The sequence below is a fragment of the Rhincodon typus genome, chromosome 1 (genome assembly GCF_021869965.1).
Source record: "Rhincodon typus isolate 14 chromosome 1, sRhiTyp1.1, whole genome shotgun sequence".
NCBI classification, from domain to species: Eukaryota; Metazoa; Chordata; class Chondrichthyes; order Orectolobiformes; family Rhincodontidae; genus Rhincodon; species Rhincodon typus.
In genome coordinates this window covers 45,928,114-45,934,968 of record NC_063332.1, presented here as the reverse complement: position 1 = coordinate 45,934,968, position 6,855 = coordinate 45,928,114, and the positions used below count along the sequence as shown (strand labels likewise).

The 6,855-nt window shown below is 43.6% G+C and overlaps 1 protein-coding gene across 1 annotated transcript in view; it reads right to left on the bottom strand.

Annotated features, from left to right (window-relative positions):
- Positions 1 to 6,855, bottom strand: part of LOC109925989 (DDB1- and CUL4-associated factor 12-like) — a 60,472-nt gene that overhangs the window by 695 nt on the left and 52,922 nt on the right. The window lies entirely within an intron of this gene.

Here is a 6,855-nt window from a genome sequence, read left to right as displayed (position 1 = left end):
GTGAGAGGGGAAAGATTTAAGAGGGAACCGAGGGCCAACTTTTTCACGCATATATGTAGTGTATACATGGAACAAGCTGCTAGAGGAAGTGGTAGACGTGAGTACAATTACAACTTTTAAAAGATATTCGGACAGATACATGGATAGGAAAGTTTTAGAGAGATATGGGCCAAATGCAGGCAAATGCGACTACTTCAGTTTAGGAAACTGCTTGGCATGGATAAGTTGGGCCGAAGGGTCTGTTTCTGTGCTGTATAATTATATTGACTCTATCAGCACAAAGAAGCAGGAACCTTGGGAGCAGGAAGAACAGCCTCAACTTCAGTTCGGCCAGCTGTAATCGGGTGTAGTATAAACTTCTTTATCACTTTGTGCTTTCAAAGCAGATTTTAAACCAATGCGAGAGCATAGGCATTTAAGATCGGTGAGGTTACTCGGGAAATTCGAGGGAAAGATGCGTTTCATAGAATTGCGATATCATTGAAAAACACAGCATCAATTTTCACATTTGACACCAAGCTCTACCTCATCTTTTGAAAAACACCCCCAACCCAACCTTTAAATTGCCATGCAAATTGTCTGACATTGAATATCAGATGAGTAGAAATGTTTTCCAACTAAGTATTGGGAAGACCAAAGCCATTGTCTTTGGGCCCACCACCAACTTTTTTCTCTAAACACTGAGTCCATCTGTCTCCCTGGTAATAGACTTGAGGCAAAACCAGACTACTCGTTATCATGAAGTCATATGTGACCCTGAGATGGGCAGTGAGATGAGATGAATGTGAAGCGATCAGAGCAGCAATGATCTAATTGAAGGGTGGGGTAGGCACAAGGAGCTGATTGGTCTACCGATAGTCTTAATTCCTATGTTCATATGTGAATCTCAACATCATCAAGGCTGCCATTTGCTATCACAATTAGAGTCATTGAGACTTACAGCACGGATACCAATCCATAAACCCAAACTGGTCCTTGCCAATCGAAATATTCATCCACTCTAACCCCATTTCCCTGCGCTTGGCCCATAACCTTCTAAACCTTTCCTATCAATGTATTCATCCAAATGCCTTTTAAATATTGTTAATGCATCTGCCTCAACCACTTCTGCTGGCAGCTCATTCCACATACGTACTACCCTCTGTGTAAAAAGTTGCCCCTCAGGTTCCCATGTGTTCTTTCCCCTCTTAACTTAAACGGACGCTCTCTAATCCTAGATTCCCCAACTCTGGGAAAAAGACTGAGTGCATTCACCCTATCCATGCCTCCTATGATCTTATGCACTTCTATAAGATCCCCCTTCAGTCTTCTACGCTCTAAAGGGAAGAGCCCTAGCTTGACCAACCTTACTCTATAACTCAGTCCCTTGAGTCCTGGCAACATCCTTGTAAATTTCTTCTGCACTCTTTCCAGTTTAATAACATCCTTCCCATAGCAAGGTGACTGAAACTGAGCACAATACTCCAAGTGTGGCCTCACCAATGTCCAGTACAACTGTAGCATAACTTCCCAACTTCTGTACTCAATGCCCTGACTGATGAAGGCCAGTGTGCAAATGCCTTCTTCACTGCCCTGTCTATCTGTGACCCTACTTTCAGAGAACCTTGCACCTGAACTCCAAGGTCCCCCTGTTTCACTACACTCCCGAAGGCCCTACCTTCACCATGAAACTCCTACCTTGATTTGACTTTCCAAACTGCAACACCTCACACTTATCTACATTAAACTCCATTTGCCATTTCTTGGCCCACATCCCCAGCTGATTGAAATCCTGCTGTAATTTCTGATAACCTTCCTCACTGTCCATGATACCACCTATTTTAGTGTCATCTGCAAACTTACTAATCACGCCTTTTACATTCTCATCCAAATCATTGATATCGATAACAAACAGCAATGGGCCCAGCACCGACCCCTGAAGCGCACCACTAGTCACAGGTCTCCAGTCGGACAAGCATCCTTCCACTATTACTCTCTGCTTCCTACCATTAAGCCAATTGTGTATCCAGTTTGCCAGCTCTCCCTGTATTCCATGCGATATAACCTTCCAGAGCAGCCTATCATGTGGAACCTTATCAAAGGCCTCACTGAAATCCATATAGACTACATCTACCACCCTGTCCTCATCAACCTTCCCAGTCACTTCATCAAAAATCTCGAACAAATTTGTGAGGCATGATCTCCCATACATAAAGCCATGTTGACTACTCCTAATCAAATCCAGTCTTTCAAATGCATGTGTACCTTATCCCTCAGAAGCTTCTCAAGTAACTTACCTACCACAGATGTTAAACTTACTGGTCTATAGTTCCCAGGTTTATCTTTGCAGCCCTTCTTGAATAAAGGCACAACATTCGCTACCCCCCAGTTTTCCGGGACCTCACCCGTGGCTATCAGCCAGGGCCCCCACAATTTCTTCTCAAGCCTCTTGCAGGGTTCTTGGGTATATCTGGTCAGGACCAGGAGATTTATCCACCTTCATACATTCTAATACATCCAACACCTCCTCTACTGTGATATGCACTGTCCTCAAGATATTGCCACTAACTTCCCCAATTACATTGCCAAACTCCACCTGTCTCAGCTCATCTACTGCTGCAGCTCTCATTCATGCCTTTGTTGCCTCTAGACGTGGCTATTCTATCACACTATTAGTCAGGTTTCCATGTTCTATTCTTCAGAAAACTTGAGTTAATCTAAAAGGATGCTGTCTATGTCCCAGTGTGCACCAAATCTTGTTGAACTATTATCCCTCTGCTCACTGCCTTACAGTTAAGCATGATGTGGAGGTGCCACTGTTGGACTGGGGTGGACAAGGTGAAAAATCACACAATACCAGGTTATAGTCCAACGGGTTTATTTGAAGACACAAGCTTTCGGAGTCTCACTCTTTCTTCAGGTGTCAATGAGAGAGGTAGCATCAGATACAGAATTTATAAGCAAAAGATCAAAGTTTTTGAGAAGATTTATAGCTCAGGTTGTGGATGAGGTTGTAGACTTACTCGCCAAGCCAGTATGTTTGATTTGCAGATGTCTCATCACACTGCTTGGTAACATCGTCAGTGCGCCTCCGGTGAAGTGTTGATGCTTGATGGAACTCCATCAACAAACACATTGAACTGGACCCAATATACAAACCACTGAAAAACAGAACTGGAAGTGATGTCAACCACCCCAGCAAACTGAGGCATATAAATAACAAATGGGACAGAACACCGACGCTTCACCAGAGGCGCACTGATCATGTTACCTATCAGGGTGACGAAACATCTGCAATCAAACATACTAGCTCGGCGAGCAAGTCTGCAACCTCAAAAGATCAAAGGGTCATAGAACTGATGCAGTGTTGAACAAGCCTAAGACGGCTGTCAAATCTTTAATCTAAAATGCAAATTTCTGAATTTCTTTCAAGTCACCGTCCCGAGATGACTAAAGATTTTAATTAGCTCCCTCAGTATACCAGAGGTGACATCTCAGGTCAGACAATGCATTTGAGATGTGAGGCCTTGTTTAGAATCTGACTGTGTATCAAGTTGGAGTCAGACAGGCAAGGATGCCCCGAGGCATGGTACATGGGCAAAAACGTGCAGTCGCTAAGCCGATGGACACCGCACAACAATTGCCAGACAGGGATGATTCATCCCAGTTGGGGGAAATCTTCAGTGGTCAAGGTCATTCGGGCTTGGATCTTTGGGTAAATGTCCTCCAAGGTGGACTTTGGGATACGCAACAACGCAAAGTCGCCGAGCAGAGGCTGATAGCCACATTCAGTACCCATGAGGACGGCCTCAATCGGGATCTTGGGTTCATGTCTCACTACAGGTGACCCCACCACACTATACACTCTCTCTGTCTCTCATACACGCACATACACACACTCTCTCTCTCTCTCTCTCACACACACACACACACACACACACACACAAATCTTGTTCAAAAAGCACACAGTTTGAAGGCAGTCAATGTGGCATTTTATAAATTCCTACTTTGGAAATAAAACCAGTCTGACTCAAAGTTGATACACAGCCAGATTCTAAACAAGGTCTCACATCTAAAATGCATTGTCTGACCTGAGATGTCACCTCTGGTATACTGAGGGAACTATTAAAACCTTTAGTTATCCTGCGGCAGTGTCTTGAAAGAAATTTGGGAATGTGCATATTAATTCTTACAAACTGATTAAAGATTTAACAGCTATCTTAGGTTTGTTCAACACCGCATCAACACCTTTTGATCTTTTGCTTATAAATTCGGTGTCTGATGCCACCTCTCTCACTGTCACCTGTAGAAGGATTGAGATTCCAAAAGCTTGTGTCTTCAAATAAACCTGTTGGACTGTAACCTGGTCTTGTGTGATTTTTGATCTTACTATTAAGCAACACTTTAATTTTAAAATTCTCATTTTTAAACTCCTCCATGGCCTTCTCCCTGGCTCTCTAATCTCCTTGGCCCTTCCACCCTCCAAGACATATGAGTTTCTTTAATCCTGGCCTCTTGAACATCCCTGACTTTAATTGAACTACTATAGATAGCTATGCCTTCAGCTAGCATGGCCCAAATCTCTAGAACTCTCTCCACAAACTTCTCTGTCTTTGTCTTGTCTTTCCTCCCAGAAGATGCTACCCAAAACCTACCCTCTGGTGGTATTTCTTTTCATCTGTCCTAATTTCTCTTTCTGTGATCAGTAACAAGTTTTGATTCATAATTTTGATTTTGATTTACTGCTGCCTCACAGTGCCAGGGACCCAGTTTTGATCCACCCTCGGCAACTGTCTGTGTGGAGTTTGCCCATTCTCCCCCCGTCTGCATGGGTTTCTTCCAAGTGCTCCAGTTTCCTCCCACAGTCAAAAGATGTGCAGATTAGGTGGACTGGCCATGCTGAATTGCACATAATGTCCAGGGATGTGTCGATTAGGTGGGTTAGCCATGGGAAATGCAGGGTTACAGAGATAGGCTACAGGGTGGGTCTGGGTGGGATGTTCTTCAGAGGGTTGTTATGGACATCATAGGCTGAATGGCCAGCTTCCACACTGTGGGGATTCTATGATTCAATGAATCCTGTTTGAAGGACCAGGGGATGCTTTGTTATATTAAAGCTGCTATATTAGAACAAGATGTGAAGGTGCTGGTGTTGGACTGGGGTGGACAAGGTAGGAAATCAGACAACACCAAGTTATAGTGCAACAGGTTTATTTGAAATCACAAGCTTTCGAAGCATTGCCCCTTTGTCAGGTGACGTGAGAGAGCAGCATACAGGCACAGAATTCATAGGCAGAGAGATCAACGGGCAGAGAGATCAAAAGATCATACAAATGGTGTGAGTGGAGTATTGACAGGCCGAATAATACGTCTCTGCAGGTGATCAAGAGTGTCAGACAGTTTGAGTTAAAGTGTCAACAGGTGAATAACATGAGAAGGGATGACGTATAGTCCACAAGACATGGTATATTGGCAAGACCATGCAGATGCTATGACAACGGATGAATGGACACTGCACAACAATTGTCAGACAGGAATGTTCCTTCCCAGTTGGGGAACACTTCAGTGATCAAGGACACTCAGCTTGCGATCTTTGGGTAAGCATCCTTTAAGGTGATTTCGAGATACACAGCAACACAGAATTGCCGAGCAGAAACTGACAGCCAAGTTCTGAATCCATGAAGACGACCTCAGCTGTGATCTTGGGTTCATGTCATGCTACAGGTGACCCCATCACACTGTTCTGTATTTGTAAAATCTTCCTTACTGTCCTGTTCTGACACCATCACCATGATAAATTGTTATAATCTCTCTACCTTAATTAGCTTCTACTATTTTGGATCACTTATTACTTTGGTTAGATCCTTGGCATACAAATCTTGTGTTATTCCAGCTGGTTGATTTGTCTCCAGGACCACCTTATTTTTAATCTTTTGTAATTATCTGCCTGCCTGAGTTAATCGGATTATAGGTCATCCCTTCGCTTGTTATTCAGCTGTTGACACTTTACTCACACCGTCTGACACTCTTGATCACCTGCAGAGATCTATTATTCGGCCTGTCGATGCTCCACTCACACCATTTGTATGATCTTTTGATCTCTCTGCCAATAAATTCTGTGCCTGTATGCTTTGCTCTCACTTCATCTGATGACGGGGCAATACTACGACAGCTTGTGATTCAAATAAACCTGTTGGACTAAACCTGGGTGTCTCTGATTTCTGATATTAGAACAAAGTGTTGTTACAGTAAATCAATTAGTTTAAGAAAATGAACTGCTCAATGACTATTTGTGATGATGTCTGTCTCTGATTAATTAATTTGTTATTATTTACAGAAAAGTTACTACCTGAATGGCTGTAAATTGAGAGAAGGGAGCTTGCACTGGGAGATGGATGTCCTTGTGCACCAGTCGCTGAAGGTAAGCATGCAGGTACAGCAGGGGGTAAAGAAGGCAAATGATACGTTGGCCTTCATTGTGAGAGGTTTCGAGTACAGGAGCAGGGATGTGTTGTTGCAATTGTACAGGTCCTTGGTGAGACCACACCTGGAATATTGTGTGCAGTTTTGGTCTCCTTTTCTGAGGAAGGATGCTCTTGCTCTCGAGGGAGTGCAGCGAAGGTTTACCAGGCTGATTCTGGGGATGGTGGGTCTGATGTATGAGAGATTGACTAGGTTGGTATTATTTTCACTGGAGTTCAGATAAATGAGCGGGAATCTCATAGAAACTTATAAAATTCCACCAGGACTGGACAGTGCAGATGCAGGGAGGATACTCCCAACGGTCGGTGTTTCCAGAACCAGGTGTCACAGTATGAGGATTTAGGATGGCGATGAGGATACATTTTTTCACCTAAAGAGTGGTGAGCCTGTGGA